Here is a 24,480-nt window from a genome sequence, read left to right as displayed (position 1 = left end):
TATCCATGCGCGAGGCAGGATTCGAACCTGCGTCCGTAGCAGTCGCGCGGTTCCAGACTGAAGCCCCTAGAACCGCTCGGCCACCGAGGCCGGCTCATTAACTAAAAAAAAACTATTTTGTACAGATATTTGCACCAGAAGATGCAACTCAAATAGTTGCGGCACCGGTTGTGTGGGTTTATAAGTGACCTGAAGAAAATACTGCTACAGCGGAGCATGGGACATTTCGTTCAGTTTTATTTTAATGGTTTTAACGCCTGTATTTTTAAACAACTGTTCACTGTATGAAGCGTCAAGCAATGATCTATGACAAAGAGGCATCTGGCCTTTCCTGATTAGTCAATAACTACAAAGTACCGGATGATGACTGTACGTCATCCAGCACGCTTCCTTGTTCTGCTGTCGTTAACTTATTTCAGTTGATTGCAGAAATGCGTTCGCAGCGTGCTGAATTGCTCTCGGTCTCGCCAGGAACTGGCATGTATTGCGCATTATTACCCTTACACTTATCAATAAAGGAAATAAATTTTCCGAATGACTCAGTGATCATTGTGAATACGTGTTTTGCGAAAAATAACGTCTAGATTGGTTAAGCGATCTAGACTGTTTTATTCACAAAACCAATCTTACACGGTACAGTATAGTGAAACAGCGTCAATATTTTTAGAGCCCTGCAGTCTTCTTCGGTATATTGCGCAATACTGACCTCCGCTGGTTAAATTTATTGCACAGTTCTCTTTATTGGGTAATAAAATTGAGCGGCTGAGGGGTCATTCGCGCTGTAATATACTCCCGCTATCGAAGTTAATTTTGGCGCTGTACTGTAGACTACTGACTAAACAGTCTTATTTATTTCAACATTTTTCTGTTGGTCTTCAGTCTCTTCACTATACGATTGTCTTCCATCTATAAATTTACAGAAAATGTAAGCTGAAAATAAGAAGATTCATTAAGGTACTAAACAGATCATGTAAAAACAGAATGTAAATTAAAGATTTGCTATAGTAAAAGAATAATTATTGTTAATATATCATATCAAATCATAACGCTACAATTATAATTTTCATTAATTTATTTTACATTATTTTCTACTCATCCAAGTACTGTCCTTACTGCGTGCACGCAGTACATATCTACATTACCTTTGTTGAGAAGAGAGCTACTGGACACTAGGAGATATACAATGAAAGAAAAAAGTCGCAACACCAAAAAATAATTAATCTAAACTAATGAAATTTCGGAAATATATTTCCCTAGGTAACATATTTAAGTGTTTAACATTGCAACATCACAGGTTAATGTGAGCGCGAGATAAGCCATTGCAAACGTGAAATTCTGGTACATTAATAACCGGTGTAACCACCAGAATGTTGAATGCAAGCATGCCAATGTGTTGTAAAGGTGCCGGATGTCAGTTTGTGGGATAGTGTTCCATGCCTGTCGCATTTGGTCGGTTACACGAACGGCTATCGTTCGATGATGTCCCATATGAGCTCGAATGGAGACAGATCTGATAAAAGAGCAGACCAAGGCAACGTGTCGACGAACTGTAGAGCATGTTGGGTTACAACAACGCTATGTGGGCAAGCATTATCCTCTTGGAAAATACGAGGCGTGTATTTTAAGTAAGTACCGTTTTGAAATTTAAAAAAGACATGCTAAGATATCTCAATACTTTTATTTTTACATGAAAGCCTGTTCCTTAATATACTTTCCTACATAATTTCCGTCAATATTGAGGCACTTGTCATAACGGTGTACCAGTTTTTGAATACCCTCCTCATAGAAGTCTGCCGCCTGACTTGTTAACCACTGCATCACCACTGTTTTGAGTTCGTCTTGAAGACGCTGACCGCCCAGGTGTTTCTTTAAGTGTAGGAACAGATGGTAGTCACTGGGCGCAAGATCGGGACTGGAATGTAATCAGGATGATCTCGAGTTTTCCATCGAAAAGATGTGATGAGATCTTTGGTCTGATTCGCCGCATGCGGACGGGCATTGTTTTGCAGCAAAACGATACCCTTGCTCAACTTCCATGGACTGTTGCTTTGATTCTGGTGTGGCGTAGACCACCCAGGTTTCATCAAAAAGTTCAAATGGTTCGGAGCACTATAGGACTTAACATCTATGGTCATCAGTCCCCTAGAACTTAGAACTACTTAAACCTAACTAACCTAAGGACAGCACACAACACCCAGCCATCACGAGGCAGAGAAAATCCCTGACCCCGCCGGGAATCGAACCCGGGAACCCGGGCGTGGGAAGCGAGAACGCTACCGCACGACCACGAGACATGTTTCATCGCCCGTAACAATTTGGCTTAAGAAATCATCACCGTCGTTGTGGTACCGCTGAAGGGAAGTCAATGCACTGTCTAAACGTTTGGTTTTGTGCACACCCGTCAACATTTTCGGTACCCAACGTGCGCACAATTTTTGGTAATTCAAGTGCTCGGTCACAATGCCATACAAAACACTACGAGAAACAGGAAAGTCATCCTGCAAGGAGGAAATCGTAAAGCGACTGTTTTCTCTCACCTTATTGTCCACTTCCTGCACCAAACTTTCTTAACGGCCGAAGGACGCCCATTCCGTTGTTCATCATGCACATTTGTGCGGCCACCTTTAAATGCTCTCACCCAATTTCTTACCATTCCATCACTCACAATGTTTTTACCGTAAACTGCACAGATCTCACGATGAATATCGACCGCTGTTAGGTCTTTAGCACTAAGAAATCTTATAACAACCCGTACTTCACAGTCGGCGGGACTCACGATTATCGGAAGCATCTTAAACACTCAGTGTTGTTGTTGTTGTGGTCTTCAGTCCTGAGACTGGTTTGATGCAGCTCTCCATGCTACTCTATCCTCTGCAAGCTTCTTCATCTCCCAGTACGTACTGCAGCCTACATCTTTCTGAATCTGCTTAGTGTATTCATCTCTTGGTCTCCCTCTACGGTTTTTACCCTCCACGCTGCCCTCCGATACTAAATTGGTGATCCCTTGAGGCCTCAGAACATGTCCTACCAACCGATCCCTTCTTCTAGTCAAGTTGTGCCACAAACTCCTCTTCTCCCCAACCCTGTTCAATACCTCCTCATTAGTTATATGATCTACCCATCTAATCTTCAGCATTCTTCTGTAGCACCACATTTCGAAAGCTTCTATTCTCTTCTTGTCCAAACTAGTTATCGTCCATGTCTCACTTCCATGCATGGCTACACTCCATACAAATACTTTCAGAAACGACTTCCTGACACTTAAATCTATACTCGATGTTAACAAATTTCTCTTCTTCAGAAACGCTTTCCTTGCCATTGCCAGTCTACATTTTATATCCTCTCAACTTCGACCATCATCTGTTATTTTGCTCCCCAAATAGCAAAACTCCTTTACTACTTTAAGTGTCTCATTTCCTAATCTAATTCCCTCAGTACCACACGACTTAACTTGACTACATTCCATTATCCTCGTTTTGCTTTTGTTGATGTTCATCTAATACCCTCCTTTCAAGACACTGTCCATTCCGTTCAACTGCTCTTCCAAGTTCTTTGCTGTCTCTGACAGACTGACAATGTCGTCGGCGAACCTCAAAGATTTTATTTCTTCTCCATGGATTTTAATACCTACTCCGAATTTTTTTTGTTTCCTTTACTGCTTGCTCAATATACAGACTGAATAACATCGGGGAGAGGCTACAATCCTGTCTCACTCCCTTCCCAACCGCTGCTTCCCTTTCATGTCCCTCGAATCTTATAACTGCCATCTGGTTTCTGTACAAATTGTAAATAGCCTTTCGCTCCCTGTATTTTACCCCTGCCACCTTTAGAATTTGAAAGAGAGTATTCCAGTCAACACTGACAAAAGCTTTCTCTAAGTCTACAAATGCTAGAAACGTAGGTTTGCCTTTCCTTAATCTTTCTTCTAAGATAAGTCGTAAGGTCAGTATTTCGTTACGTGTTCCAATATTTCTACGGAATCCAAACTGATCTTCCCCAAGGTTGGCTTCTACTAGTTTTTCCATTCGTTTGTAAAGAATTTGCATTAGTATTTTGCAGCTGTGACTTTTTAAACTGATTGTTCGATAATTTTCACATCTGGGAACACCTGCTTTCTTTGGGATTGGAATTATTATATTCTTCTTGAAGTCTGAGGGTATTTCGCCTGTCTCATTCATCTTGCTCACCAGATGGTAGAGTTTTGTCAGGACTGGCTCTCCCAAGGCCATCAGTAGTTCTAATGGAATGTTGTCTACTCCCGGGGCCTTGTTTCCACTCAGGTCTTTCAGTGCTTTCATGTAAAAATAAAATTATTGAGATATCATACCACGTCTTTTTTTAATTTCAAAACAGTACTTACTTAAAAAACATGTCTCGTATTCTCGAATGCTGTTCATGAATGGCAGCACAACTGGTCGAATCACCAGACTGACGTACAAATTTGCAGTCAGGTTCAAAAATAAATGGTTCAAATGGAACTGAGCACTGTGGGACTTAACTTCTGAGGTCATCAGTCCCCTAGAACTTAGAACTACTTAAACCTAACTAACCTGAGGACATCACACACATCCATGCCCGAGGCAGGATTCGAAACTGCGACCGTAGCGGTGGCGCGCTTCCAGACTGTAGCGCTTAGAACCGCTCGGCCACACCGACCGGCTTTGCAGTCAGGGTGTGTGGGATAACCACGAGAGTGCTCCTGCTGTCATTCGAAATCCCACGCCAGACCATAACTCCAAGTGCAGGTTCAGTGCGTCCAGAAAGCAGACAGGTTGGTGGCAGATCCTCAACTGGCCGCCTCCTAATCAACACACGGCCATCTCTGGCACCGAGGCGGAACCAGTTTTCTTCAGAAAACACATCAGACCTCGACCCTGCCCTCCAGTGAGTCCTCGCTTGACACCACTGAATTTGCAGATGGCGGTGGTTTGGGGTCAGTGGAATGCACACTACAGGGCGTCTGGCGCGGAGCTATCCTTGAAGTAACCGATTTGTAACAGTTAACAGTTCGTTGTGTCACTGTGGCGCAAACTGCTGCTCAGACAACTGGTGTAGATGCAGTACGATGTGCCAAAGCCATACACCGTACAGGATGGTCTTTTCTCTCGATAGTGCCACGTGGCCATCCGAAGACCGGTCTTCTTGCGATCGTACATTCTCGTGACCACCGCTGCTACCATTTATTTATTTATTTATGCATTTATTTTACCTGGCAAGATTAGGGCCTTCAGGCCCTCTCTTACACCTAACCAGGCATACTCAGATTGAACGAATTTCAGTTTCTACAGAATATTAAGGACATATAACGTGTTATACAGTATTAATGTTAAAGAAAAAAATAGAGATTATAACAGTAGTACGATGATAATTATAACAATCCAAAAAATAATTATAACAATCAATAATAATAATAATAATAATAGTAATGACTATGCATATGAAACTAAACATATTGTTCTTTTATGACTGTTAGTCCTATTGCTAGCTGGGAATTTTCTCGTTATGTTCTTGCAGCTTGTGAGTTATTCTCATCGAGCAGAGATATGAGACGATAGAATGGGATGAAAGAGATATAGAAGAGGTTGAAAGGTTAGAGGAAGAGAAATAGAATGGTAAAATTCGAAGCTATGACGGAGAGGAGAAAGAAAGAGATGAGAGGGGCACAACAATGGTAGCTATACCGTCCCTAATATGTAAGTTTTGAGTTCCCTCTTGAATGTTGAGTGGTTCTGATTAAGACGCAGATCACAGGGGAGCGCGTTCCATAGTCGTATGGCTGAGATGGAGAATGACACGGAGAAAGATTTTGTGTTATGTAAAGGTACAGCCAAGATGCTAGACGTATCCGATCTGGTATTGCGGTTGTGGAATGATGATAGGTGTTTAATGTGAGAAGATAAGTATTGGGGGCACCAGTGGCTAAGAACTCGATTATTTGTGCCGTGTTGAACTACATCACAGTAGTAAAGATTAGGCAAGACTAGTGTTTGGACTAATTTTTGTTTAACATGGGTTGGAAATATTTTTCTAAATTTTTGAATTGCGTGTAGGGAGGAGAGCGATTTCCGGCAAGCTGTGACTGTTTGTTCTTTGTACAGTGGCTACATTCCTACCAAGACTCTCTGCAATGTCGCAGAAGGAACGTCCAGCTTCTTGTAGCCCTATTACACTACCCCTTTCGACCTCAGAGAGGTGTTAATACTGGCGTCTTTGTCGCCTTAAGGGGGGTAGGACGTCAAACGGGCCGACTTGGAGCAGGAGAGGCATCTCAGGACATTTTAATTTCCACTGTCTACACTTTTACAAATAAATTCATAAAACTTTGTCAGCATCACCAGGAAGGATTAAGGATTCACACTCATTGCAGTGGAAGTTCGAACATATAACAAAATAAATTTTTTTACGTGCGAAATTTCATCATTTTTTCACTTACTAATCGCTGCATTTGTTGCTGTAGGTACACTTTTCTTCATAAGTTAGAGAAATTCTTCGATGAACTTTGCACAGAATACATACCATACTTACAGGTGTATGAAACTCTAGAATTTATTTAATTTATGAATAAACGAATGAGCTCTTATATTTTAAACTTCATGTTCAGAAGAAATACAAATTTTATAGTTAATTACCTCACTTTGTAATAGATGTGGAAAATTCTAGAGTTTCATACACCTTTAAGTATGGTCTGTATGCTGTGCAAAATTCATCGTAGAATCTCTCTTACTTATGAAGAAAAGTGTGCCTATAGCAACAAATGCTGTCATTAGTAAGAGAAAAAAATGATGAAATTTCACATGTAAAAAAATTATTTCGTTATGTTTTCGAGGTTCCACTGCTATGAGTGTGAATTCTGAATCCTTCCTGGTCATGCTGACAAAGTTTTATGAATTTATTTGTAAAAGTATAGACAGTGGAAATTAAAATGTCCTGTGGTGCCTCTGCTGCTCCAAGTCGGCCCGTTTGACGTCCTACCCCCCGTAAAAGCATTCTTGACTAACATCAACTCACCACATCCAATCCCAAAGGTAACTAAAGCTCACGACCGTTACACCGTGTATTTAAAGCAAACCTGATTTGAATCCACAATTATGCGAGTGGCTTGAAAATTTAATAGACATCATCTTTCAGATGTAGAAACACACGAACTATCGTTTAGATCGCACAACTCCTGTATGGTGCTGCAATATTTTCTCGTCAGTGTATTTTTCTTTATCAGATTCTTCATTAGCTCCTCTTGCTGAATCTTTAATTGCGCTCAATTGAAAAGACGGTTCATAGGCAACTGATTCATTTTTGCACTCACAATTTAGGGGATAGGCAAAATAATGTGAACAGTCCAGAATGAGATTTTCACTCTGCAGCGGAGTGTGCGCTGATATGAAACTTCCTGGCAGATTAAAACTGTGTGCCCGACCGAGACTCGAACTCGGGACCTTTCCTTTCGCGGGCAAGTGCTCTACCACTTGCCCGCGAAAGGCAAAGGTCCCGAGTTCGAGTCTCGGTCGGGCACACAGTTTTAATCTGCCAGGAAGTTTCAATGTGAACAGTGTTAGTAATGGGATGGCTGTGTTTGACGGTCAACAACGGAGGTAAGGCAGATGTCACGCTGGTCCGTGCGTGTTCAGAGCGGACTAGGCATCAGTGCAGATTGTTTATGAGAAGTGCACATTTCGCATTTACATTCAGAGGCCGAGGTTGACGTGCAGTGAAAGACCTAACAGAGTTCCAAAGCGGGCAGATTGTAGGGACGCGATTAGCTGGAGCATTAGTAACCGAGACAGCCAACTTATTGAATGAATTTGAAGCCATGTTGACTATTTTTCGACCGTGACTGTCTCAAGAAATATGTAAAGGTTTTTTTAAATTACCACTAACAGTCACAGACTTTGTCAATTATTGTATTACTTTTTTATTTAGCAACATGTTTCGAGGGAATACCTCATCTTCAGGCTAAATGGCATTACGAAAACAATTTTACAATAAAGTCATACAGATGTCACATAGTCTTTTCGTAAATGCTGTGGTCATCCTGTGGAAGAAGAGAAACCTTAGTAAGAGGCGATGAGTGACCGTTACAAAACATTTTCGTGCAGACATCAGTCCAGCTTCCAAAATGACATCGCCTCTTACTAAGTTTTCTCTTCTTCCACAGGATGACCACAGCATTTACGAAAAGACCATGTAACATCAGTATGACATTATTGTAAAGTTGTTTTTGTAATGCCATTTAGCCTAAAGATGAGGTATTCCCTCGAAACATGTCGCTAAATAAATAACTAATCCAATAGTTGACAAAGTTTGTGACTGGTAGCCGTAATTTTTTTTAAAAAACCTTTTACATATAACTTATTGAATGTCTAACGAGGAACTGTTTCAACTGTCATGACAGCCTACAGAAAACCTGGAAAGACATGATCGTGTAAAAGTAATAGTGGCCGCAAATCAAAACTAAATGACAGAGATCGTCGTACGCTAACACAAAACTGCTTCGGCTAAAGTGACTGCAGAGCTCGATAGCCATCTTCGAGACCACGTATCTATCGACACTGTCCGCTGAGAACTCCAGAAAGCGAATATACATGGACGAGCTGCTATACTGAAACCATTAGTGACAACAACCAAGGCAAAGAACCGTAAAACATGGTGTCAGGAGCGTAAATCCTGGCCGACTGGTCAGTGGAAACGCATCATATGGTCCGACGAGTCAACATTTTCCTTATTTCCAACATCGGGCCGGGTTTACGTCTGGAGAACGCCAAAAGAAGCCTACAATCCTGACTGCTTGATTCCAATGGTTAACTATGGAGGTGGAAGTGCGATGCTGTGGGCAGCCATATCATGGTATTCTGCTGGTCCAATCATTACTCTCAAAGGCCGTGTTACAGCCAACGATTATGTGAACATTTTGGGTGATCACGTGCACTCCATCATTCAAATATTGTTCGTCAACAATGATCCCATATTTCAGGACGATAATGCACCCATTCAAGCAGCCAGGACAATACAATCGTGGTGTGAGGAGCACGCAACTGAACTGCAGCGTCTTCCCTGTCCAGCACAGTCTCCGGACTTGAACATTATCGAACCCTTGTCGGTGGTATTGGGAGTGCAGACTGTGGGACTGATTTCCGCCTCCCTCGACACTACAGGAGTTAGAAGAGGTTCTGATAGAAGAGTGGCATAACATTCCGCTGGAGACTATACAATCATTATATGCCATTATTCCAAGAAGAATCACAGCTATGTCATAGGCAAATGGGGTCCAACCCCTTATTTAATTTTGTATTTACTCGTCAAGTTCCGTAGGACCAAATTGAGGAGCAAATGTCCAAGGTCATGGAACGTTCCAGTACACGAAATTACAACATAAAAGTAATAACAGATAAAAATAAATGTTCATTAACGCTAAAGAAAGTCAGTCCCTAAGTTTAAGTAAACGCTATCAGCAATACAGTAAAAATAAGCTTAATTTTTCAAGGAACTCTTCGACAGAATAAAAGGAGTAACCCATGAGGAAACTCTTCAGTTTCGATTTGAAAGCGCGTGGATTACTGCTAAGATTTTTGAATTCGAGTGGCAGCTTATTGAAAATGGATGCAGCTGTATACTGTACACCTTTTTGCACAAGAGTTAAGGAAGTCCGATCCAAATGCAGGTTTGATTTCTCCCGAGTATTAACCGAGTGAAAGCTGCTTATTCTTGGGAATAAACTAATATTGGTAACAAGAAACGACAATAGGGAATATACGTATTGAGAGGCCAATGTCAAAATACCCATAGTCGTGAACAGAGGGCGACAAGAGGTTCGTGAACTAACAGCACTTATTGCCCGAACCACCCGTTTCTGAGCCAAAAATACCTTTGTAGAATGGGAAGAATTACCCCAAAATATAATACCACACGACAAGTTGTTGTTGTTGTTGTCTTCAGTCCTGAGACTGGTTTGATGCAGCTCTCCATGCTACTCTATCCTGTGCAAGCTTCTTCATCTCCCAGTACTTACTGCAGCCTACATCCTTCTGAATCTGCTTAGTGTATTCATCTCTTGATCTCCCTCTATGATTTTTACCCTCCACGCTGCCCTCCAGTGCTAAATTTGTAATCCCTTGATGCCTCAGAACATGTCCTACCAACCGGTCCCTTCTTCTAGTCAAGTTGTGCCACAAACTCCTCTTCTCCCCAATTCTGTTCAATACCTCCTCATTAGTTATGTGATCTACCCATATAATCTTCAGCATTCTTCTGTAGCACCACATTTCGAAAGCTTCTATTCTCTTCTTGTCCAAACTATTTATTGTCCATGTTTCACTTCCATACATGGCTACACTCCATACAAATACTTTCAGAAACGACTTCCTGACACTTAAATCTATACTCGATGTTAACAAATTTCTCTTCTTCAGAAACGCATTCCTTGCCATTGCCAGTCTACATTTTATATCCTCCCTACTTCGACCATCATCAGTTATTTTGCGCCCCAAATAGCAAAACTCCTTTACTACTTTAAGTGTCTCATTTCCTAATCTAATACCCTCAGCACCACCCGACTTAATTCGACTACATTCCATTATCCTCGTTTTGCTTTTGTTGATGTTCATCTTATATCCTCCTTTCAAGACACTATCCATTCCGTTCAACTGCTCTTCCAAGTTCTTTGCTGTCTCTGACAGAATTACAATGTCATCGGCGAACCTCAACGTTTTTATTTCTTTTCCATGGACTTTAATACCTACTCCGAATTTTTCTTTTGTTTCCTTTACTGCTTGCTCAATATACAGATTGAATAACATCGGGGACAGGCTACAACCCTGTCTCACTCCCTTCCCAACCGCTGCTTCCCTTTCATGTCCTTCGGCTCTTATAACTGCCATCTGGTTTCTGTACAAATTGTAAATAGCCTTTCGCTCCCTGTATTTTACCCCTGCCACCTTTAGAATTTGAAAGAGAGTATTCCAGACAACATTGTCAAAAGCTTTCTCTAAGTCTACAAATGCTAGAAACGTAGGTTTGCCTTTCCTTAATCTTTCTTCTAAGATAAGTCGTGGGGTCAGTATTGCCTCACGTGTTCCAACATTTCTGCGGAATCCAAACTGATCTTCGCTGAGGTCGACTTGTACCAGTTTTTCCATTCGTCAGTAAAGAATTCGCGTTAGTATTTTGCAGCTGTGACTTCTTAAACTGATAGTTCGGTCATTTTCACATCTGTCAACACCTGCTTTCTTTGGGATTGGAATTATTATATTCTTCTTGAAGTCTGAGGGTATTTCGCCTGTCTCATACATCTTGCTCACCAGATGGTAGAGTTTTGTCAGGACTGGCTCTCCCAAGGCCGTCAGTAGTTCTAACGGAATGTTGTCTGCTCCCGCGGCCTTGTTTCGACTCAGCGACAATAGCGAATGAAAATAAGCAAAGTAGACTAATTTTCGTGTCGAACGATCACTCACTTCTGATACCGTTCGAATAGTAAAACTGGCAGTATTAAGTCTTTGATCAAGATCCTGAAAGTGGGCTTTCCACGACAACTTACTATCTATCTGAACAAATAGAAATTTGAACTGTTCAGTTTGACTAATGATATGCCCATCCTGTGAAATTAAAACGTCAGGTTTTATTGAACTGTGTGTTAGATACTGTAAAAACTGAGTCTTACTGTGATTTAGCGTTAGTTTATTTTCTACAAGCCATGAACTGAGGTCGTGTTCTGCACTATTTGAAACCGAGCCAGTGTTGCACACAACATCCTTTACTACCAAGGTAGTGTCATCAGCAAACAGAAATATTTTAGAGTTATCCGTAATACTAGAGGGCATATCATTTATATTAATAAGGAACAGGAGTGGCCCCAACACTGATCCCTGGGGCACCCCCCACTTGACAGTATCTCACTCAGACCCCACATCACAGCCGCTATCAACATTGTGAATAATGACCTTTTGCTGCCTGTTGCTAAAGTAAGAGGTGAACCAATTGTGAGCTACTTCACGTATTCCGTAATGGTCCAACTGGTGGAGTAATAATTTGTGATCAACACAATCAAATGCCTTACTTAAATCAAAAAATAAGCCAAGCGTTCGAAACCTTTTATTTAACCTATCCAGTACCTCACAGAGAAAAGAGAATATAGCATTTTCAGTTGTTAAACGACTTCTAAAGCCGAGCTGTAAATTTGATAGCAAATCGTGTGATATAAAATGGTCAATTATCCTTAAATACACAGCCTTTTCAATAACTTTTGCAGACACTGATGGCATAGAAATAGGTCTAAAATTATCTACATTATCCCTTATTAATGAGCCATTAAGTAAGTACAGGTGTTCACATTATTTTGCCCATCAACTGTAGGTATGCGACGAAGAACAAGGCTTGGAAAATTTCTGTGGTTTAGCCTCATCCCCATTAAACTGAGTGTGCTTCTTCTGCTATAGTTGGTTTTGTGGAGGTAAGGAACTGCGGTGTCCGGCCTTTGAAGCTGGTGCAGAAAAGCAAAAATGTCGTGCTGAAAACATCTCCAGGGGGCAGACCAACGAGGCGGTGTCGAGCACGCAGACTGGCGCCGGCCGTGTTTCCAGACAATGGCAGCGGAGCGGGCCGAGGTCTGTCTGGCTTCCGCGAAACCCCAGGGAGGAGGTGTGTTTAACCTACAGTCCGAGATTCACAGAACGCCCTCTGCCCACAAAGGACACCCGAGGCCGCAGCGGAACCCACCTGCCCGACGAAGAGGGCGCGGAGCTTCTACTCCGAGTACGCTTTTCCAGCGTGCTCAAATTTCTACATCTACATGGATACTCAGCAAATCACATTTAAGTGCCTGGCAGAGGGTTCATCGAACCACCGTCACAGTTCTCTATTATTCCAATCTCGTGTAGCGCGCGGAAACAATGAACACCTATATCTTTCCGTACGAGCTCTGATTTCCCTTATTTTAGCGTAGTGATCGTTCCGTCCTATGTAGGTCGGTGTCAACAAAATATTTCCACATTCGGAGGAGAAAGATGGTGATTGAAATTTCACGAGAAGACTCCGTCGCAACGAAAAACGCTTTTCTTTTAATGATTTGCAACCCAAATCCCGTATCATTTATGTGACACTCTCTCCCATATTTCATGATAATACAGAACGTGCTGCCGTCTTTGAACTCTTTCGATGTACTCAGTCAGTCCTACCTGGTAAGGATCCCACACCGCGCAGCAGTATTCTAAAAGAGAACGGACAACCGTAGTTTAGGCAGTCTTCTTAGTAGGTCTCTTACATTTTCTAAGTGTCCTGCCAATAAAACGTAGCCTTTGGTTAGCCTTCCCCACAACATTTTCTATGTGTTCTTTCCAATTTAAGTTGTTCGTAACTGTAATACCTAGCTATTTAGTTGAATTTACGGCTTTTAGATTATACTGATTTATCGTGAAACCGAAGTTTAACGAATTCCATTTAGTATTCATGTGGATGACTTCACACTTTTCGTTATTTAAGATCAACTGCCACTTTTCGCACCATTCAGATATTTTTTCTAAATCGTTTTGAAGTTTGATCTTCTGATGACTTTATTAGTCGATAAACGACAGCGTCATCTGCAAACAACCGAAGACAGCTGCTCAGATTGTCTCCTAAATCGTTTATATAGATAAGGAACAGCAAAGGGCCTGTAACACTAGCTTGGGGAACGCCAGAAGTCACTTCTGTTTTGCTCGATAACTTTCAGTCAGTTACTACGACTGTCTGACAGCAGATCACAAATCCAGTCACATAACTGAGACGATATTCCATAAGCACGCAATTTCACTACGAGCCGCTTGTGTGGTACAGTGTCAAAAGCCTTTCGGAAATCCAGGAATACGGAATCGATCTGAAATCCCTTTACAATAGCACTCAACACTTCATGTGAATAAAGACCTAGTTGTGTTTCACAGGAACGATGTTTTTTAAACCCATGTTGACTGTGTGTCAATAGACCGTTCTATTCGAGGTAATTCATAATGTCCGAATAAAATATATGTTCTGAAACCCTGCTCCACATCGACGTTAACGACATGGGCCTGTAATTTAATGGATTACTCCTGCTACTTTACTTGGATATTTTTGTGACCTGTGCAACTTTCCATTCTTTGGGTACGGATCTTTCGTCGAGCGAACGGTTGTATGTGATTGTTAAGTATGGAGCTAATGCACTAGGATACTCGGAAAGGAACCTAATTGGTATACAGTCTGGACCAGAAGACTTGTTTTAATTAAGTGGTTTGAGTTGCTTCACTACTCCGAGGATATTTACTTCCACGTTACTCATGTTGGCAGCTGTTCTCGATTCGAATTCTGGAATATTTACTTCGTCATCTTTTGTGAAGGTATTTTGGAAGGCTGTGTTTAGAAACTATGCTTTGGCAGCACTGTCTTCGATAGTATCTCCATTGTTATCGCGCAGAGAAGGCATTGATTGTTTCTTGCCGCTAACATACTTCACATACGACCAGAATCTCTTTGGATTTTCTGCAGGGTTTTAAGACAAAGTTTCGTTGTGGAAATTCGTTGTGAATTCTGCGCTAAGTTTCGAGCTTCTGTAAAGGATCGTCAATCATGGGGATTTTGCGTCTGTTTAAATTTGGCATGTTTGTTTCGTTGTTTCTGCAACAGTGTTCTAACACGTTTTGTGTACCAAGGAGGATCAGCTCTGTCGTTTGCTAGTTTATTTGGTATAAACCTCTCACTTGCTGCCGATACTATTTCTCTGAATTTAAGCCAAATCTGGTCTACACTTATATTATTAATTTGGAATGAGTGGAGATTGTCTCTGAGGAAGGCGTCAAGCGAATTTTTATCTGCTTTTTTGAATAGGTATATTTTTCGCTTATTGTTTGATTGCAAAATAGTGGCCGAGAAATGAACTGATATCGCATAGCGGTATATGACAGTGATTTCACACTAATGTGAGTATTGCGCAAGGCTGGAGTGAGTGATCTCCGCCCTCACTGGCCAGAGTACGATGTCTTCATATAGGAAGAGAGCATTTGTTGGAATTCACATCATTTCTCTTAAGCATATTTTGATGCATCTGTACTGAAAGTCAATCAACTTGTTTAAACTGACCTTCGTTGTACTGTGAGACAAAAGAGAACCTGTAAAACAGGCTTATACTCACAAATTCATAGACCACTCTCAGAGAGTGCCACAGAAAATTGATTTATAATATCTATCACTTCAATCTTAAGGACTCAGCTGTTGTTTTAACAACAGAAGCATTGCGATATCAACCACACTTTTTATTTTGATTAATCACTTTCCGTCACACTTCAAGCGCAGCAGCGGTTTTATAGGCTACTATCGGTGTAGGTAATGCTCGACCACTTATGAGATTTATTTTATATATATATATATATATATATATATATATATATATATATATATATGTGTGTGTGTGTGTGTGTGTGTGTGTGTGTGTGTATGTAAAATAAATCTCGTAAGAATACTGACGTTGACAAAACAAAATTGTTATACTTTAATACTTTAAAACAAATAAATATTTACTGTGTGACTGTGTGATACTCACATGTGTGAATGGTGGCCTCACATAAATTACGGGTTTCAAAGAAAGAACAGTTAAATAATAATTAATGTATGTAGCGCGAACAGAGCATAATATACAGAAAATGTGTGGGCAAAGTTCATTTAACTGCACATTAATTCATGAAAACCAACAGCAAACACTCAAAGTCCGAAACAGCAATTTCCCACCACCAATCACGTATTAAATAAAGTTCATTTTCTTGAAGAACCATTGCCAAAAACATATAAGAAGTCTATATACACGAAAAAAGCACCAACTGCAGCCAACATTTACGATTCACAGCCTCAAATTCTATAAAAAAAAAGTTAAAGTTCGTATAGTCGTGCAGCTGGCCGCTGTGGTCGAGCGGTTCTAGACGCTTCAGTCCGGAACCACCTGGCTGCTACGGTCGCAGGTTCGAATCCTGCCTCGAGCATGAATGTGTGTGACGTCCTTAGGTTAGTTAGGTTTAAGTAGTTCTAAGTCTAGGGGACTGATGACCTCAGATGTTAACTCCCATAGTGCTTAGAGCCATTTGAAGCATATAGTCGTGCAAAACCAATCAGTGAAAAAACAATTAAATAATGTAACCCCAGAGAGAAGTTAATGCATTTAACTCATGCTCACAAAATTATTCCAAGTCCCATAGTGCTCAGAGCCGTTTGAACCATTTATTTACAACAGAAGTACTTCTGTGCTTGCTGCTGAGGATAGCCACGCAAACAAACTTGATATCGTCTCTTCATTTCACTGCTGTTACTCACTACTCTGAATTACTGAATTATAAAATCTTGTCTGTTGACGCACGATCCAAGCTGTCCAACGGTTGTCGGTAAACTGATAACTGGCAATGAACGAACGAACACAAAAAAAAAACCAGCATTGGTAGTTTACACGTTGCCGCGACTAGTCTGTTTTTCCCTGAATTATGTGCTACCCGAATATTACAGACGCAACAATTAAAAATTGCCAGAGTAAGAACAGAAACGTAGGGTTTTGTTTACAAAACGAAATTAACATTCGAACAAAATTATTCAAAATGATCAAAGAGTGAGGTCACATTCCATTCCATTAGGCCTCTTATACCCGGAGAATTCATTCGAAACTTGGGCACTGCGGGCGGCGCCCGGAGATCTGGCAAGCGTACGTATTTTGAGACAGCTTTGTCGTCTCTGTCGTTTCCACCCTTCAGCTGGCCTTGGGAAAAACCCGAATCCGGCGCCCAGCAACCGCATTCCTCGCCCGCCCGTCTAGCGGCCGCGAGCTTGCAGAACACTCGCCACTGCCTCTCGCTCCACGAGCCAACCTCTTTTATGTTACAAGTCTATATTAACTGACACAAAACGACTGCTTAACCCTCGCCCCTCACACTTGATTTGAATAACGTTACATCTCACAGAGGGGCTCATTGGACACCATTAAATATTATCATCTATCATGTGTTGTTAGCCAATTAATGTAAACACTGGACTTTCTTATCTATATGGGGTGTTGTAAATAACTATACAGTTTCCTGTAATGATTTTTTTTATTATTACAACAATGAGTGATACAGAATATTTAAAAGATGTACATAGTATTATTTATAAATAAAGTTTTTATTTTTTAATGTTTAGTTTTCTTATATTTGAATTATAAAATGCAATAAATTACCTTACTTGATTTTATTTGGTTACTACAGTAAGTAACATAGGGTGTTTACAAATTCGATACAGGTCACACATAAACACTATACGGAAAATCAGCTTTTGTATTTACTTTATTGCATGTATATATTCAACATGAGTCTGAGCTTGAAAGTATAAAGGAATTCAGTGTAATGTAATATGGACAATTTGATTTTTTCAGGGTGTTTTGGCGTAGAGCGTTTACAAAATTAGTTACTAGTATAGCAGATTTGTGCAAAAACGCATAAAAAAGTTGAAACGAAATTATATTAGGATGAAGTGCAAAACTAACTGTTAACAGTCACTATTCGTATTGTCAGTGAGAACACTCACTACTAAGCAGTGCCCTGTTTCCATTGTAGATCACTCTGTCATTGTTTATTATATCAACATGCTTTTGATTTTCTGTATCTTTTTCTTGAACATAGTGAACGTCTCACTTGCCTAGTTAGAGGTTCTGGTCTGTCTGGAATTAGGGTCTCTATTTCCAATATTTCTTCCAGAATCCTCTTCAAATTCGTTTGTAGTGTAGGTGTAGTCAATCTAGCCCTTAGCTGTGGCGCAGCTAAGTTCCACGGCAGTTCATGAGAAATTTTCTTCGTGGCCTCTTTACCTGAGCACTGGAAAGAGTAAACGGGAAGCATACAGTTTATGCTACTTTGATCCAAATACCACAGAACACCCTGAAAGGCCATCTCCTTATTGCACATGTAGCGGTGTAAGTTTTGCACAGTAGATCAAAAGTGTCGGTACAACCTTTTGTTTTATTCTATGAAATTATCATTTCAGGTTTTCCTGTTGTTTCGTCGATGTCGTATGGGTAGTGCTTGAAAGACAGAAAGAGCATAACCTCATTCTTCTTTGGGACACATGACAGTAGCATCTTATTGACACCAAAGACAAATTTTGTTTTTCCGGCATTTTGAGAATGTAAAAATGAGTGTGGTATTTCAGGCTTATTTTTTCTTACAGTTCCAAACATTGTCAAACCAAAGTTTTCAATCATTGTCTGATAAAGAGGAACCGACAAAAACCAACTGTTAACACTCAGGTTTCTACAAGCGCCATGAATGGATTCTCGTGATTTTCTCACATAAAAACACAAGGCAACTTAATTTTTTTCTGTTTCTACCTTGCAAACGTATGGAATAACGTTTAGCGTGTAATAATTGTTGGAACTATTTAGCATCAAAATCTTAATTCCTTATTCCGACTTTGAAGACATATATATTCTGAAAGGGCATTTCCCACAGATTCTGTACACTATTCGAAATGAGTGTATAGGGATTCACAGTTAGCAGCAAAATTAGTCCATATGTCCCAAATGGGTGCAAATTAGTCTTTTTGTGTTCTTTGTATGTGGGTTACATTGTCACCGAATCTCAGACAACTAGTCAAAAACTGAAATCGCCTTTGTGACATTGCAGCGCGAAGAGGCATTGCCAAATTTAGGAGACCACAGTTCTTCTAAATTTTTCGCGAGCAGCCTTGTTTACTAGGCAGAGATACAGGAGATCAATCACAGCTCTTAGTTCTACAATACTGTTTATTATAGCAACACGTTTTTGATTTTCTGTATGTATGGTAACTCTACGTATGTCTGATTGAAGAACATCTACGAGTAATTTCTTCGCTCGTGTAAAGGACAATCATGTTCATTATTTCATCTGTCAATAATAACTGTCACGTTTCAGTTGGACTAGAAATAGACCTTGTTTGCCCTTTTGGTCCTGTGAGTTCAAAGAATAAATTTCTGGATTTCGTTTGTCCCCTCTTAAATGGTGTACTTGGAGACCATTTATAGCCACTCTTACCTAGAAGGATGTTTGCGTTGGAAGGACTGATATGACTATCATCGTCGTCTTCTGCACTCTCTTCAGTACCTGATGGTTCCTGTATTTCGGCAAAATCAGGATCTTCATCAGAATCTGGGCCTCCAAATGACTCGTCTTCCTCGTCCAACACGTTCATAAGTGCATTATATACATATTTTCATCTGTTCTTAGTCGTTTACTCATTGCTGTTGAAAAATAAAATAAAATATACAGGGCTACATTGAAAGACAACAGTTATAATTTGTATGCAATGTATAATTCAATCACGTATACTGACTAAATTATAAATTTTCCGGTCTCCACAAATCAGCAACATGAATTTCACACTGAGCGACAACAACGGTCTAATGGCGGTACTGACTTTAAAGTCTTATACTTATATCGCTAAATAATCGCGGCAGAGACATATGTGTAATAGCAGTAGTAGTAGAAGTGGTAGTAGGAGTAGTAATTGCTTCAGTAGCAGTTGTAGTAGTCGTTGCCTTAATAAAATAACGCTGACGATAGTGGATATTTCATATTTTAGGTACTTACAATACTGATGACCACAAACAGGATTGTCAGACGTATCTCTTGCTGTATTCATCACAAACACCGTCATCTCTTGCAGTTGCTACAGCATTATATTAATCTGTTGTCAGTTGAATTCAGCGTCTTCTCGGTGATTCGCATTCTTTCACAAGTTGAGAAGACAAAATGAGCCCATTTACAGTATCTAACGCCAGCCTATTTCTAACTTCTTTTTTAAACTATTAAACCCACTTTCGAACTCTGTCACAAGAAGCGCTGCCGTGGAGCAAAGCAATCACTGGCAGTGCAAACTCCACCAGTACTTTGAAATCATCATTTCCATCAAGATCGCGTATGTGTTTACCTGCACTTAAGAAGGTGCAGGTACATTCTTTATTTCACAGGGAATGTTACTAACAGCAGATTTTCTCCACGGATTACAATGGGGAACAAAAATCAAGTTCCAAGAGTTGTTTAAGATTTTGAACTAATTCTGATCAATTTTGTACTCCTGATTTCGAAACTGACATCCGTTTTTCTTCATCAGGTCAAGTTTTTGTGCTATTTCGATTTCAGAAGACTGCGAGCTTTGAATAAATGTGCTGAATTTTGTGAAATGACCTATTTATTTCGTTACTATTTTTTCTTCAGAATCGCTGTTTCAGAGGAAACTCTTTTTGTTAGTACAAAACACACTATGACAAATTCATTTAATTAATTAAACACAATTAAACAAGAGGTAACAATGTACACTGAGATTAGCATACTTCAGTTGTATGTGAAGCCATCAGAGTTCGAAATTCAGAGCTTGCTTTTATGTCTTCTGGAACATCTAGAAAGCCAAGCAGCAGCGACATCTCTCATCAAAGTGCAGCAGTCTGCACCCCAGCGTCCCTGACACCTGATCACCATCTGTTCTATCTCCCGGTGGAATCGCTTGCTCTGTTTGTCGCTCATTACCCCTCATTCGCGGGAAACCGATCTATATGTGAGAACAAGTAATGCATTTTCACACTTATGTTACATCCAATGTGTCTGAAAGCAGTCAGCATAGTGGTAACAATTTCTACGTAGTCCATCGCGTTCTTGATGCACAGAAAGTTCTTCACCACCAGAACAAAAGCAGGATTAGATTTTCACTCTGCAGCGGAGTGTACGCTGATACGAAACTTCCTGGGAGATTAAAACTGTGTGCCGGACCGAGACTTGAACTTGGGACCTTTACCTTTCGTGGGCAAGTGCTCAACCATCTGAGCTAACCAAGCACGACTGAAGACCCATCCCCCCAGCTTTATTTCCACCAGGACCTCGTCTTCTACTTTCCAAACTTCACAGAAGCTCTCCTGCGAACCTTGCAGAACTAGCACTCCTCGAAGAAAGGATATTGAGGAGACATGGCTTAGCCACAGCCTGGGGGATGTTTCCAGAATGAGATTTTCACTCTGCAACGGAGTGTGCGCTGACATGAAACTTACTGGCAGATTAAAACTATGTGCCGGACCGAGACTCGATGCTCGGGTAGCTCAGATGATATAGCACTTGTCAGTGAAAGGCAAAGGCCCCGAGTTCGAGTCTCGGTCTGGCACACAGTTTTAATCTGCCAGGAAGTTTCAGAACAAAAGCAGTCCACACTTTCATTTCCAGTCTGTTCATAGACTTTCCGAATCCTGCAATTCGGAAAGTCTATGAACAGCATGGAAATGGATGAGCTTGCGGATCTGCGAACAGTCGAAGACACCAGCTTTCAGCGTCTCTATGGGCATTCCTGGAAAAGCCTGGCACAAGTAAGTGAAGCATCCACCATTTCTGCCCAGAGCTTCGGTGAACTGTTTCATCAAGCCAAGCTTAATGTAAAGTGGTGGCAAGAGTATCTTAACTCTGTTCAGCAGAGGGTTGTTGACGACATTCAGAGATCTGCCGGGCACCAGCTCCTCACATAGGCGCCAGTCATTATTTCGGTAATGTTGAGCCCTGTCCCTACTGTTCCACATGCACAGAAAACATGGGTGCTTGGTGTACCCTGATTGTTGTCCGAACAGAATGTTCACCACCTTCAGGTCTACAAATCGTCCACCTACGCTGATCATAACAAATTTTCTCCAACACGTACTGTACCGCTTCATAATTCTCTTTCAGTGTAGTCAAGTGGGCAAGAGGTACACAAGCGCACCGGCTGCCGTTGTGCAGCAGTACATATTTCAGTGATCGCTTGCTGCTGTCGGGAAGCAGTCTCCAATCTTTCGGTTCATACCTAGGCACTCCAAGCTTGTGCAGAAGCCTCAAATATATGTACATTACACCAAGTACTTTCGTTCTGAATAAAATTTGGGGATCTCTTTATGTCAGTTGCAGTAGAAGGCAATTCGAACACCGTCAGATAGGAGGTTTCTTTCTTTCAATCGTGATGACAACAACTGGGAGAAAATTTTGACAAGCTGAGATCGCGAACTAGATAATTGAGCTCTCCTGAGGAAAAAAAAAAAATGTTCAAATGGCTCTGAGCACTATGGGACTTAACAGCTGAGGTCATCAGTCCCCTAGAATTTAGAACTACTTAAACCTAACTAACCTAAGGACATCACACACATCCATTCCCGGGGCAGGATTCGAACCTGCGACCGTAGCGGTCGCGCGGTTCCAGACTGAAGCGCCTAGAACCGCTCTGCCACACCGGCCGGCAGCTCTCCTGAGAAAAAGGAGTTTGAGCACCATCTGAATATTCTTCTTCCTCTCTTTCTTCCCCACTAGTGGCATCGTCGTCTTTAACGTCTGGAAGTTCTCTGAAAATTGGCGCTGGAATTTCCTCGCAACGATCTACAGGACGACGTGCCGATGCAAGATCTGATCAGGATACGTGAGGCTGCTCTATGTTCTTATTGAACCCGGTCACGTAAATAGCACAGAAATACCAGTCTGTGGTTTGGTTTGTCTTTTCCCTCCACACCATGAGAATTCCAAATTTCAGTGAACTCTTCTTGCCCTTGGTCCACTGACGAGGATACTCGGAGCATGTCTCACATATCATGAGTGGTGCCCAAGTTTTATCTTGACGCCAATAGGCATACCAAAATAAGTTACGTAAGCACGCTTTATGAAACATGTGACTGCATTTCGCTTAGTAGCAAGGGTGTATTCCCCACAGATGCAGTAGAATATATCGGCATTATTTTTGCACCGAGTGCGTGCTGAAGGCACTGTATTTGCTGCAAATAATGTACAACAATGTAAATTGTGGAATAATAAACTGGTATATGTAAATAAGTTATACACAACTGCAACCAGTCACTTTTTTCAATAATAATGCTTTACTACATTAACTGGTTTTCGAACCCTTTCAGGTTCATCTTCAGATGATTTCGGGAGGATCCGAGAAGTTACATCATTACTGGTAGTAGCATAATGCTGGGTGCTGGTTTGTGACAGTATAGGCGGCTTTTTTCGTATCTGTCTGCCTCCATTTTGGTGTCCTGGACACTTTCACACGAACTACACTCCTGGAAATGGAAAAAAGAACACATTGACACCGGTGTGTCAGACCCACCATACTTGCTCCGGACACTGCGAGAGGGCTGTACAAGCAATGATCACACGCACGGCACAGCGGACACACCAGGAACCGCGGTGTTGGCCGTCGAATGGCGCTAGCTGCGCAGCATTTGTGCACCGCCGCCGTCAGTGTCAGCCAGTTTGCCGTGGCATACGGAGCTCCATCGCAGTCTTTAACACTGGTAGCATGCCGCGACAGCGTGGACGTGAACCGTATGTGCAGTTGACGGACTTTGAGCGAGGGCGTATAGTGGGCATGCGGGAGGCCGGGTGGACGTACCGCCGAATTGCTCAACACGTGAGGCGTGAGGTCTCCACAGTACATCGATGTTGTCGCCAGTGGTCGGCGGAAGGTGCACGTGCCCGTCGACCTGGGACCGGACCGCAGCGACGCACGGATGCACGCCAAGACCGTAGGATCCTACGCAGTGCCGTAGGGGACCGCACCGCCACTTCCCAGCAAATTAGGGACACTGTTGCTCCTGGGGTATCGGCGAGGACCATTCGCAACCGTCTCCATGAAGCTGGGCTACGGTCCCGCACACCGTTAGGCCGTCTTCCGCTCACGCCCCAACATCGTGCAGCCCGCCTCCAGTGGTGTCGCGACAGGCGTGAATGGAGGGACGAATGGAGACGTGTCGTCTTCAGCGATGAGAGTCGCTTCTGCCTTGGTGCCAATGATGGTCGTATGCGTGTTTGGCGCCGTGCAGGTGAGCGCCACAATCAGGACTGCATACGACCGAGGCACACAGGGCCAACACCCGGCATCATGGTGTGGGGAGCGATCTCCTACACTGGCCGTACACCACTGGTGATCGTCGAGGGGACACTGAATAGTGCACGGTACATCCAAACTGTCATCGAACCCATCGTTCTACCATTCCTAGACCGGCAAGGGAACTTGCTGTTCCAACAGGACAATGCACGTCCGCATGTATCCCGTGCCACCCAACGTGCTCTAGAAGGTGTAAGTCAACTACCCTGGCCAGCAAGATCTCCGGATCTGTCCCCCATTGAGCATGTTTGGGACTGGATGAAGCGTCGTCTCACGCGGTCTGCACGTCCAGCACGAACGCTGGTCCAGCTGAGGCGCCAGGTGGAAATGGCATGGCAAGCCGTTCCACAGGACTACATCCAGCATCTCTACGATCGTCTCCATGGGAGAATAGCAGCCTGCATTGCTGCGAAAGGTGGATATACACTGTACTAGTGCCGACATTGTGCATGCTCTGTTGCCTGTGTCTATGTGCCTGTGGTTCTGTCAGTGTGATCATGTGATGTATCTGACCCCAGGAATGTGTCAATAAAGTTTCCCCTTCCTGGGACAATGAATTCACGGTGTTCTTATTTCAATTTCCAGGAGTGTATATTAGTTCACACTTTAACAGTG

Source organism: Schistocerca cancellata, chromosome 1 (assembly GCF_023864275.1).
Source record: "Schistocerca cancellata isolate TAMUIC-IGC-003103 chromosome 1, iqSchCanc2.1, whole genome shotgun sequence".
In the NCBI taxonomy this organism is placed as follows: Eukaryota; Metazoa; Arthropoda; class Insecta; order Orthoptera; family Acrididae; genus Schistocerca; species Schistocerca cancellata.
Note: the sequence above shows the minus strand (reverse complement) of the source record.